The sequence below is a fragment of the Rhinolophus sinicus genome, linkage group LG10 (genome assembly GCF_036562045.2).
Source record: "Rhinolophus sinicus isolate RSC01 linkage group LG10, ASM3656204v1, whole genome shotgun sequence".
NCBI classification, from domain to species: Eukaryota; Metazoa; Chordata; class Mammalia; order Chiroptera; family Rhinolophidae; genus Rhinolophus; species Rhinolophus sinicus.
Genome location: NC_133759.1, coordinates 81606283 through 81618760, shown reverse-complemented (window position 1 = coordinate 81618760; position 12478 = coordinate 81606283). Strand labels below are relative to the sequence as shown.

The 12478-nt window shown below is 42.8% G+C and overlaps 1 long non-coding RNA gene across 4 annotated transcripts in view; it reads right to left on the bottom strand.

Moving 5' to 3' along the window:
- LOC109451789 (transcriptional activator protein Pur-alpha) overlaps positions 1-6303 on the bottom strand; it is a 37465-nt gene extending 31162 nt beyond the window's left edge. Inside the window, exon 1 of one of the 4 annotated variants that reach the window (XR_012489799.1) lies at positions 6282-6303. This is a non-coding gene — a long non-coding RNA (transcriptional activator protein Pur-alpha). Of the gene's footprint in view, positions 1-160; positions 307-5346; positions 5835-6281 lie in introns of those variants that run through there. The other 3 variants (XR_002138027.2, XR_012489797.1, XR_012489798.1) reach the window with 3 other exon arrangements.
- Positions 6304-12478: the final 6175 nt, after the last annotated feature.

Here is a 12478-nt window from a genome sequence, read left to right as displayed (position 1 = left end):
TCCAGTGACCCCAAAGCATGTGGAGGCAGGGGCCTGCGCAGCGCAGCTGAGCACGCTGCAGAGAGGGAAACCGAGTCACAGCCACCCCCTCCCCTGTGGGCCCCAGCTAGACCTAGACCCAAACCCAGACCGGCCCACACCCGCCTGGGCTGTCTCCTACCGCAGAGCCCTGGCCGCAGAGGCGGGGTGAGGAAGAGAGGTGGTGCGGCAGTAACCCTTAGCTGCAGAAGGGGCTGCCGGGGATGAGGTCGGGGCGCCGGCAGCAGTGGCGCGGAGCAGCAGACACCTAGCCCGTCCCTCCCCTCGCTCCCGCCGCTCCCCCTCCCCGCGCAGCGGCTCTGGCCTCAGATGATCCCGCTCCCCCCTCCCCCCAACCGCAGCCCCGCACAGTCGGGCGGGCTCACTCACCGGCGGGGGGGAGCTGAGCAGAGGACAGCAGCCGCACTAGGGCCGGGGTGCCCGCAGTGCTTATTCCCATTGGCTCTGCCCTCCCCCCCCAAACAACAATCAAAAAGAAACCCCACACTCACCCAAAAACCTTCAACCAGCCTCCTTTGGGACCAAGACTGCCTGCTTGCCTCCCCCTCCTCCTTCCGAGATTTGGGGAAGGGGGGCACCCTGCTCAGGGCTGAGCCCAGCCTGGGTAGCCGGCCAGCTCTGCGGATGAACCAGGCCCTGCCGAGCCTTCAGCCCCTAGCCCACTCTTCTTCCTCTCTGGAAGGACCCAGAATGGAGGAGAAAACCAAGCAGGCTTTAGGATATTCACAAGCTAAAAATGCCAGGAATTTCCTGGGAAACGCAGTTCCTTACGGGATTCATTAACGCAGGTTCACTCGTCCCTGTTACCCCTCCTTCCAGAAACTCTTAAGTGTCAAAGAGAGCCCCCACCTCTTAAAAAGTAAAACATTAAATGATCGCTGGTTTTTAGGCGGACAGCTAGGTTACTGACCATTAATTAACCAATGAGTCTTTGGATAGTGACAGCTAAAGGGGGTGTCTCTGGTCCCAGAAATGATTGATACCTCTTTTCCTAGATTTGAGGCATAATCTAGGGCCTATTTTCCCTCTCACAGATATGTAGCAAATGCTCATACTCCCTCACTGCAGTCTGCAGTTCTAGCAACTGTGGGAAAGCTAAGGCCTATCTCCAAGGGACCCCCTGCCAATGCCCCTACACTGTCCCCATCACCTTCTGCAGGGTACTCAGAGGATACAGACCTTACAGCCCAATTCCTGATTTTCTCAAGCATGGATTGCTGCCTATGTCCTGAGAAGAGTATGCCTATCCCATCTACAGGTTCCATTCCTATTGAACATCCTTCACCCCCCACCCTCCAAAGTAAGGATACTTGCCTCCCTCACTCTTAGCCCCAGAGACAGTTGAGTACATGGTTGCCCAAGCTTCCTGGAAAAGAGAGGAGTAAAGAGAGGACTAGTGATCAAGAAACCCAGACCAGTCCAGGGCATAAGCCTTGTCAATACCCGGGCCCTTAAAGCCTCCTAATACATCCCTTCACATTCTGGGCAAACCTGCCTGCTAAGTAGTCATAGCTTCCTTTTTCTCTTAGCAAGGACCCCATTCTACCCAGCATTAGCTACTTCAGCACAGGGCTGACGTTTGCTCCTCCCGTTAAAGAGGAAGAATCATGGCAAAGCACGCTGGCTACCACAGAGCAAACTAGAGTAGTCCTGTGAGCCAACTCCATAACCACCCACCTGTCCAGTGGTCCCCGAAATGACTCCCTGAAGGGAAGGCCCACTCAGAGATAGAAATCCGGCTTTGGGCTCCATAAAGAACTTCCCTTTAGTTTGGGGGCATCCTCCAGTACCGCGTAGTACCCTTTCCGTGCTGATTGTTCTGCACTCCTTCCCCTGTCCCCAACTCTGTCGGTAAGGAGACTTAGGAACTATTGGCGCACTTCCCATCACACAAAAAATACATGTGTAAAAGAAGCGGCGGCTCCTCCAGGCTCGCGCAGTGGCGATCAGGACCCTGGATAGACCCTGGCCCTAAACAGGGACGCAAAGGCTGAGTAGCAGGGTCTCCGCACAGAACCCGGCATGGTATTACGGTCCCACTTGTAAGATGAGGCTAAGATCTGGTGAAGCCCGATCTAGAAAAGCCGCTGCTCTTCCTCAAGGGTTTACCTTGCGCCGAACCAAGCCTCTGCCCCCTCAGGAGAGCTCAAAGCAGCCACAAGGCCAATGGGATTGCGATGTGGGGGCACGCGCCTGCTTGTCCCTGCCATTCTTCCTTGCTAATGATCGCTTCCCCCAGGACAGAAAACTAGGGCTTTAAACTGCCCGCTTTCTAGGACCAACATTGGAGTCTAAATTTCTTGCACTCTGTCCCAAATGATTATGTCCAGGGGTTCTGAAGCGGTTTTAGTTTGGGAATGCCGATTTTTCTGGAAAAAGTGTCACCAGGAACCGAGTTCTTAGTTCCCCAGTACAGAGGCAACTGATGAAGTTTCTAGACAAAACACAAGTTAAGTATCACACTTAAACTGGGAATTTTAAGCTCAAATCAGCAAACGAGAGACCTGGATCTCTATATAAAGATGTACTTACTTATTTCATGCTATTTATTATATATGTATAAAATTTCTGCCATTATATACCAGACTCTCCCCTACTTTTTAAATGTATCTAAAAAGCAAACAAGGCTAATAATACCTTTTCCAAAATAATCCAATTATAAATTGAACATTTAGTACATTGTTAAACAAGAGAGTTAATTTCAGGATAAGTCTGTAAATCTGGGCTTTTCGTCAGACTGGGAGCGGGGGTGAAAGGCAGATTTCCCTAGACTATAGAATACAAGAGCCTGAGAAGAATGAATATTGACTCAGAGAAAGTCTTAAAACAAAAAGTTTAGAACACTAAATAGAATTTCAAAGTTAGATTTGCATCCTAACATTGAAAATCCATTAGAAAATTTGTGGATTTAAAATAACTTCTAACCGTTTGTTAACTACCTAAACAATACACTAACCTGGTAAATGAAATGCCAGTTCTAGTGTCTAGCTGTTTGAATATATTATTTTAAAACAAACAGTTGTAAAATTAAATGTAAAATTTCAATACAATGTAGAAAACACGAAGAGAAAACGAAAAATATTAATATGCAGCAAAATATCCGTATTAATGAAAAATAAAATATTCCCTTTCTCCTCAAAGTTTGCTTACATTTTTAAACATGATAAATGTCTCTAGATTTCTTGTGCTCTTTTATTAACACTACACACACAATTTGAAGAGAACAGATATTGCTTTATTTTTAATCCCATTATCTCTATGTCTTTAACAAGCTCTTACCAACAAAAAATTGTTCGCAAGTGAAACAGACATTAGCCAGAACAAGAAGGAAAAACGCCTCAATTTTCCTCAGCCTGAACTACAGGTGATTCTGAAACAATCTAATTCAGCTTTGGTTTTTAAAAGTAAAAATTAACACACACATTTATAAAATAATCTTGGAGAGAGGGAATCTACCTCTGGGTAATAATAAACCCTTTTGATTATAGTGTTCCCAACAGAAACAATATGCTGATAACATTTCACAAAATCGCAGATTTCCAAAATAAAAGAGAAGCAAGAACATTAGAACTTGTGTTTTCTAGTGCTGCTTAGGTTAAATGCTTGTCTTAAACTAGATAGACAATTATCTTCAATATCCAAATCATTAAAACTAACTGGAATGCAGTACTGCAATTGTTCAAAGTGGAGGAATTACCCCTTTCTTCTCATGGCTATCTACCAGGAAAATTAAGGGAAACTCTCAAGTAAATCTTAACATTTAACAACAACAACAAAGACTAATAGTAATAGTATTTCACAAATCATTTTTTAAACAGCGTATCCCCTTTCTATAGCTCACCTAATCTTTTCAATTATGCTTCCTCAATGCTATTTTAATGTTTAGGGTTAAAGATATGAATTAAACATTTAAAATCTGAAGAGAATAATCCATGTGATAGAATCCTCGCGTTTCACAAAATGTTTTCATTTTAAGCATTTGTAGAAGAGTTAAATAAACGTAGTACACATTCTAAATTCAATAAAAGATTCAGAAAACCCGACATTTTATGTACCCCAAAGGTCCAAAGCGAACCGATGCAAATGTCAATAGTTCTTTCTCTTCCGGCTGATACTTAAATGGTTTTACTAGTACCCAAAGGAATGAAATCAGCAACTCTCTCCACACTCGAGTCAACACTCTAATTTTCAAAGCCGCAATTCGTAAACGTCAGTTTGGGTGGGGAACAGTGGGGGTCTTGAAGTCATCAAAAAATTCCTTTTCTCCTCTGATAGTCTACCAAAAGATGTCAAACCAAATTCAGCCTATTGTAAAACACTGGGACCTCCCTTCCAAGGACACAGGACACAAACATAGACGCCGCTGCAAAAAGCTGTCCAAAAGCGCCCGGCCCGACAGAAACGTTAAAGGGTCCAGATAAGAACGAAAATTAGAACCCTCAAGGGGGTCCCGCAGAGACAGCGGAAATGAATGTGGCATTTATTCAGGGGCAGACAGCAACGAACCAAAAAAAGTTGCCCCAGTCGGACTCTTGGGCCTTTTTTAAATCCAAGTTCAGGCTCAAAGCAGATGTATTTGTGGGGGGTCCCTTCTCCTACAGACATTTCAGCCCCCTCTGGGGCCCACTATCGCTTAACGGGAAGCCCCATCTAGCTTCGCATCCATTCCTTTTGCCCCCGGACAAAGGCAGAGGAGGCTGTTGAGCTGACCTAGCTCTGTGGGGCGGCAAAAATGCCTTGTCCAGGCCACCCATCCTTGGGCCTGGCTTCATCTGCGATGTCAGCATCAATGTATTATTTTTTATTTTTACAAAGCATCCTGGGCGGGTATATGCATTGCGGGAGGGGCGGGGGGTTGAACACAGAAGAGAAGGGGTTGGTAGTGGAGTCTAGAATCCTCCTTCCTCGCCCCTCCTGCCAGGGTTGCTGTGCAGGGAGTGTCGGCCACGTTTGGCGCACTGTCCCAGGCCCCTGGTGAAGGTGGCCAGGGGAAATGAAGCTTAAGGATTGCTAAGCAAACGGCACCACTGGTGGTCTCCAGCGCCTGCGGAGGTAGAATTACCTTTTTTTTTTTTTTTAAGGGGCGTGTGATTTTGTTCTTATTTGGAGGTGGGAGGGAGTTCGTCTGTTCGTGCGCTACGGGGTGGGGGGGCGTTGCTGCACTGCCAGGGTCCCCGGAGGGAGTGCGGGGATGTCTACAACGATACAGTAATTACTCCTGGGGCGTAAGAGAGCAATTAGAGGGGACGGGGTGGGCGGCACCTGAAGCTGTGGCAGTGGCAGCAAGGAAGGTCGCGAGGGGCTTACCCGGGCGGGCGGGCGCTGTCCTGCCGCAGGTGAGGGAGGGCGCGCGCTGGGTAGGCGCCAGGAAGGGGGGAGGGGAGGAGGGCGCGCGCGCGCACACCTGTCCTGGACAGCGGCGCGAGCCGAGCTGCGCCTCACTCGGGCTCTGCTGGCTGAAGAGGGAGGAGGGCGGGCTGGCAGGCGGGGGCGGGACGCCGAGGGGAGGAGGAGGAGGCGGCTCCGATGGCTGGCTCGGCTCTCGCTCGTTCTCCCTCCCGCGGGCAAGCCCCGCTCACCCCCTGCTTCTCCCGCTCACTCACAGCCCCCTTGGCTCTCCCTCCTCCTCCTCCTTCCCCTGCGGGATCCGCTCGCCGCCACCGTCGCCGCCGCAGACGGCAAGTCGTGGCAGCCAGACGTCGGCGCGTAACCCGGCGCTCCGTGCGTGACTCCGGGCGACGTCAGCGCGCGCTCAGCGCTACCCACCATTTTCCCCCCCACCCTCCCTCCGTGGCTCGCGCCCTCCGCCCTCGCGTCCCTCCGTTTCAGTTGCCGCGGCGGCGGCCGCCGAGCGCGCTCCCTCCGCCCCCATCTCGCGCGTGCGCGCGTCCTCTCCGCCGTTGGCGCGTCAACAGCCAGCGGCCCAGGCCTTGAGGCGCGTCTGAGGAGGGGGCTGCCTGCAGCCCTCTTAGCGCGCACTTCCTCCACCCGCAGCCGGTAGCGGCCCCTGGAGGACTTATCCCTCCTTGGGCCTTGAAGGCCAAAGTCAAGCTCAGGCGGGGATAGGACCCTGTAGGGCCTGCGTCAGCTCCAATTTAGGGCCCTTAGCGTCGTTGTCGTTGCCGTTACCGCCGCGTCACACTAACCCTCCCCTCTCCCCCGTTCCCCGCTCCTCTCTCCCGCCCTCGTTCCGCCAGCATATCAGGAGGCAATAGGCTTTTCATCTCCCGGGAAGGTCTCACCTTGGCCTTCAGACGTCTGTCGAGAGGGGCTAGAAGGGCATAATTAGCATAAAGAAGAAAGTGGCTAGACCACGTTCAGGCTCTAGCCCCAGGAATCCTTGACAGGAAACGTGGGGTTGCTGCCCAGCCTCCCACGCAGTGTAGGTGAAACTGGGCCCCTTTGAGGGACTGCGACTAAGGACAAAACCCTGATAAATATTATTGATGCGCCCTTGGGCTGACAGGGAGAAAGTAAAAGGGACGAGTTAATTTTCATAAATTATGCAAAGGTGAAATGCAGAACTATAAAATGCCGTTTAAGAGTTGTCTTGAAATCTTACCAAGTTTGACAAGATTTTGGTGCACGGTAACTTTTTTCCTCGCTTTATATTTCTGTCACATCTCCATCCTGCAAGACTGTGAACATAGAAGGTGGATCAGTTAAAAATTATCGGCTGCAAAATAAATCGAAAACTGCCTTCACCATCTTTATCATTTAAAAAGTGTCAGAGGAGTCAATCTGTGATTTAGGAAAACTTAATCACTGTCCCAACTTACTTAACTGAGTATATTTTATTTTGAAGTTTCTTTTCAATACACCGTTAAGATACACTTTAATTAGGCAATAGTAGACTTTTAAACTTATAGGATCTTTCCCAAGAAGGCTACCTAGTTAAGCCTGGGAGGCAAGTAGGAGAAAAGTGAAATTAACCCCATTTTATGGATGAGAAAATTGAGTTACAAAAATACAAGTCAGTTGTTCAGAGTTGCAAGGAGTCTAACTGATAGAGGGAAAAACACCTTAGGTTTATTATCACCTACTTCATCCACTAAACCAGAAATCCCCAATTGTTTACTTCCAGATCTCTTTTGAGGCTCCCCCCACCCCCCTCAATGTATGGTAGGCAGTGCCTAATACCTGAGAGAAACAAATTCTCACCCTAGCTAGAGGTGAGAAAATTTTTGAGAAGGGCTTAAGACTGATGGGTCATTTCCTTTGAATTGCTTCTTCATTCACCTCATCTTTAGGTGGCAGCACTACTATATAATATCTTTAAAACTACAGTCTTCTGCAACTTGATATCCTAAAGAGTGTTTTGTCTTAAATGCTTCCAACTAAATTTTGGAGATTAGAAGCTGGTGAAAATACGAAATCATATCTGAGAATTAGAATACTTAGGAGGTTCTAGAGGAGGACTAGAAAGGCTTTCAGAGAAATTATTATTAATAAAATACATGGAGCTGCTGAGGAAAAAGATAAATCCCCCCCCAAAGCCTTTTCTAGCTGTATGAAGAGCAACTAGCATCTTTACTATAAATCTGATCTCTTATTGAAACATAGCACAAGATAACCAAGCTGCAGCTTTCTCAATACTGCGTATTTATCAAGCATTTACAAGTTTAAAGTTGCTAGTTGTGTAGTTACCAGTATTTGAACTACAATTTTTAAATTTGTGTGCAGTTTTCCTCATTAAATTGCATCAAGCTTATGAAAATCCCAAATAGGATCTAGTTGTTGACCCTTGTGGAAAAGAAGGACTCTTCTTGGCTCCTTTCCTCACTTCCTAAATTGTTTATATACAAAGTAAACCATCACTCAAACTCAGAAAAGTGAGAAGACAAGCTAAACCAAATGTAAGATGATAGCAATTTATAGATATTCTATATCTCAATTTCTCTCACATTTCTTGAGGGTAATAAATCGTGATACATGGGGGTTATTTTGTTCAAATGTTTTCTAAGTAGAACTTGGTCATAACTAATTTTGTATATTTACAGTAGTTATGCCTGTGCCCCTTTATCCAAGCAACCAAACAGAATTGAATTTACATGCATTTCAAAATAGACTTCATTATATTTACAGCATAAACATAACCATCAAGGAATATAGAAGTATGACCATCCGGAGTGGGAAATCAAATTATATCTGGATAGAGGGTGAAGTCTTAATAAAGTCTTGATGTCAGTTTTCGTCTTTCTTGAGTCAAATTTGGAAAAGGAGTCTCTAGTAAATTGGTAGAACTCAAACTCAGCAGTGTTATGTTACGATTTTAAAGCTCTCTGATGCCAGCAAATCATGCAGCCTGTGGGCCTTGGATCCAAACTTCTGCCAACTCCATTTTGGCAGTAAAGTATTCTGTTGAACAAAGTTTGCACGTGTTTGGGGTGTGAAGTGGTTCCTCAGGCATTTATGTGGTTTTATTCCAGTTTGGGGACTTGAGCACGAGGATCAGGAGCATGAGACTTGTATAGTTCGTATGTGCCCTGAAACAGACTATACTAGTGATCTTGAATTTTCACTTAAACGCAGACAGCATTTTCTTTATTGGTGTAGGAGTTACTGAAGTGAACCTTTAGTTTACTCATTAAATGCTAACATGCTGTTGCACCAGTTCTCAGAAGCAAGTAAGTAGGACCCTCTCTTCTGAGGGTATAGAGCTGTGGAAAATCACTCCTCATCCTCCTACCCAGAATACCACCTAAATGTGTTTATCCAGCTGGAACTCACTAAATAATAATATTCAACTTGAGAGCAAAGGAGCCACTAATTATTAAAACTTGATCTTATTTTCAGATTTTATATAACTATGAGTCTTTTATCTTTTTTGGTTTCAGTTGTCTGACTTCTTTTTTAACCACCTCCTCCCATCCTGAAGTAATTTGGTTAAGAAGCAACACTGGCCAGATGTATGGACTAATTTGTCTTATTTCAGGGGTCCCTCTTCCTGAGGGAAACATATACAGTCTCAATTTCCATTTATTTTGGGGGGGGATCACAGAATAAGAATTTATTATCAGAGCACCGGTGGTCTGAGAAGGCAGCGAGTTAACACCTCCAAAACCTGCCTTAATATACTTTTTTTTTCCTTCAAGTAATTCTAATAGAAAATCCTTGCATAATCTGGGATAACACAGTTTGAAAACCATTAAAGTGCTTTTGGAGCAATGTTTTGGTTTTTTGGCTTTTATTTTCCTGGTTTATGAGTAATGGGATGAAAAAAAGTGCAAAAGTAACAGACGTTGAAATGATACTACTGTCTTAACTTCAACAATGATCAATGGAATGTCAATTTATAGCACGGTATGGTAATTTGAAAATGGTAGTTATTCTTGATACTTTTGCCAAGAGTGTGGCCTAAATTCTTATTTGTGCCTTTCCATTTTCTTTCCTTCTCTTTAAAAGTAATTCCCAAGTCACAGCTAATATATGGATGAGGTTAGAGATGGAAAGGAAAGCTCGGCCTTTCCAAAGGGTAGATCTATCTGGACTGGAAAGTACTATTGAATGTTGTTGCATATTTGTATGGTGACCCCCAAATTCCTTTGATTGCTTTCTTTAGAATATCAGTTGTATTGCCACTTTACTACCTGGAGGCAGAATACATACATACATATATAAGTATTAGGCTGGTGCAAAAGTAATTGTGATTTTTGCAATTGTTTTTAGCCTTTTAAACCGCAATTACTTTTGCACCAACCTAATAGGTATGTATAATACTTACAACCAAATACCACTGCAGAGAGCTAATTTTGGCCCTTTTTACAATCAAATACAGTAGCACTTTGTAATTAGATGAAAATCAGTTGGGTTTCTTTCTGTGGTTAGTAAAATATGTCGGGGGGAGGGGAATACAAAGTAAATTCTTTGTGCTATAGTAATATTTTTTTCTTTTAAGTGTATTTTTTCTTTTGTCTACTTAAATTCTCAAAATTAATTATTAAATGTAAATATAGTGTACCTGTAAATGTAATGGTTAGTTTTTATTTCCTGGATAGTAAATCAATATTTGCTTGATAAGTATTTTTTATAAAGAAGAAATGTTTTTTAATTACTATTTTGGAATCCCATTAATATACAAACTACATAAACATATTAAAGCTGATGTTTAGATGACTTTTATTTTTGGCTTGAATTTCCTTTTTAAAGTAGGTATTACCTGCTAGATCAGTACTAGTTCTTGGGACCCACTGCTGTTTATGTCAGCTTTACTTTCTTGAGTCATTTATTGAATAATATCTATCAAATGCCTATTTGCCAGACGTTATTCTAAGTGCTCAAATAAGACAAAGTCCCTGCTCTCATAGAGTTTCCAATCCAATAAAACAGATAATAAACAAATATATAATGCTGGATTCTGTTAAGTTCTAAAAAGAAAAAAGGAAAGAGGAAAGAGTTTTCTGTGTGATTGTGTGTGTGTGTGTGTGTGTGTGTTGTGTGTGTGTGTATGTGTGTGTGTGCCTCCCACCTGGTATTTTAAATAGAGTAATCAAGGAAGTCTCTCTAAAGAGGTAATATTTGAACAAAGACCTGAAATAGTCAGTCATGGGAATATCTGGGGAGATGTTTCAGGCATTGTGAACAATTTATGACACCTAAAGTCACTAAGTATAATCCAGGTAACATCTCATATGATAACTATGTATACATCATTTTTTTAAGAGAAAAAAGAAACTCATCAGGTATTCTGAGGGCTCATTAGGTTTTCCAAAAAGTTGTTCATTTAATATCGCCGTTGCTCTATATTTCCCAAGATTATTTTTCCATTATCTATTTAATACAATAAGATTTATAGCTGTACAGACAAAACTTCACAATCACGTATCTGCAATTCCAAAATAAAAAAAAAATTTTCTTAATTTTGTCGCAAAAACTGATCAGAACTGACACGACTCTATTTAAAGTCTTCATTTATTCCATTGTAACTATTGATGCATTTCATTGTGGAAATATGTATTTGATTAGGGCTACTGCCCAGGACAACACTTGTTAAGCAAAATATAGGCAGCATAATATATTACATTCCTAAAATAGGAAAAAAAAAGTTTTGATTTAGAAACACAGGATTTTGAATAAAAGATTGCAGACTTGTACCAGATTTCTTTTTGGTTCTTTATAAATATAACCATTGATATCAATCTTTAGATATCTTTTATTTAAAAGTGTAATGTTTACATAGTGCTCTTATTATGTACCTGGCACTGTGTAAACACTATATATTAGCTCATAAAATCCTCACAGCAACCTTATGAGTAAGTTCTGTTATCCTCATTTTACAGATGAGAAACCTGAGGCACAGAGAGATTAAGAAAACGTGCCAAAATCACACAGTGGCAGAGCTAGGAACTGAACATAGACAATTTTCTTTCATAGCTTGCACTCTGCCACTAAGCTAACTCTCCTTTCTCCCCATCCCTCTCTCCCACCCCTCTACTTTGGAGAGGTTTTGAATATCAGGCCTTTCCAAGAGCATGTTTTCTTCTTTCTGCTCTGAAATATCAGACATCAAAACTTTACATTTCGTTACAAACAAATATCTTTCAATAATTTTTTATTCATTTGGTCCAGCTATAATTTCAGCAGTTCTATTTCTAGGTGAGATTATTCTTAGTCTGATAAATTTTCATGTTAATCTTATCTTTCACCATTCTTTTCCTTTCCTCTGAATATTCTTGGATAATGAGGCACCTCTCTTATTATTGTGGCCTTGTCAGATGTCAGATCACATTAAAAATTTGAATCTAGTTTAGTGAGCAATAGCATCTGCTAAATAAAGCTCTCTCACTGTTTTGTGGGTTTCTCTCATTCAAGGAAATGCGTAACTTGAGTGAGACATATTATTCTAGACACTTTATTCTAGACATATTAAATTTGCATTTTTGAGTTGGGATTGATTTTGTTTTTATTGGTTTGTCCTCAGATAAGGGTTTTTCCATAAGCAATTAGAAACTGAGATTGTTTCTGTTCCTGTTTATTTATTTGTTTGTTTGTTTATTGGTTATATAAAAGCAAGATTGAGTATATATCATGAGGTTGGGCAAAGACTCTATTATGACTGTATAACATAGGAAGGGTCAATTTGAGCAAGTATAATATACTGAACTTTCCAAGTATCTATTCTTGATTGTCCCAGAGATTCGTTGTGAGACATTAAACAAATCACTTTAGTTGTTCTCTGTGAAAATTAATGTGCTGTCCTTGAATACAAAGATGAAGGTTCTGACACACTCAGTAAAGCATTATCTTTTGTGTAATGTTGATAGACTTGTTCTCAGCCAAATACAATTTTTCTGAGGTCATTCTACAGCTCATGTTTGCTAAGTTTAAGGGTGCAGTTCATGGCCACCAGAGCTAAAAAGGAATTAAACTCATCAATTTTACCTCATTAGCATATTGCTGAACCAAATGAGCCAACAAGTCAGTTATTAAATTGCTGAGA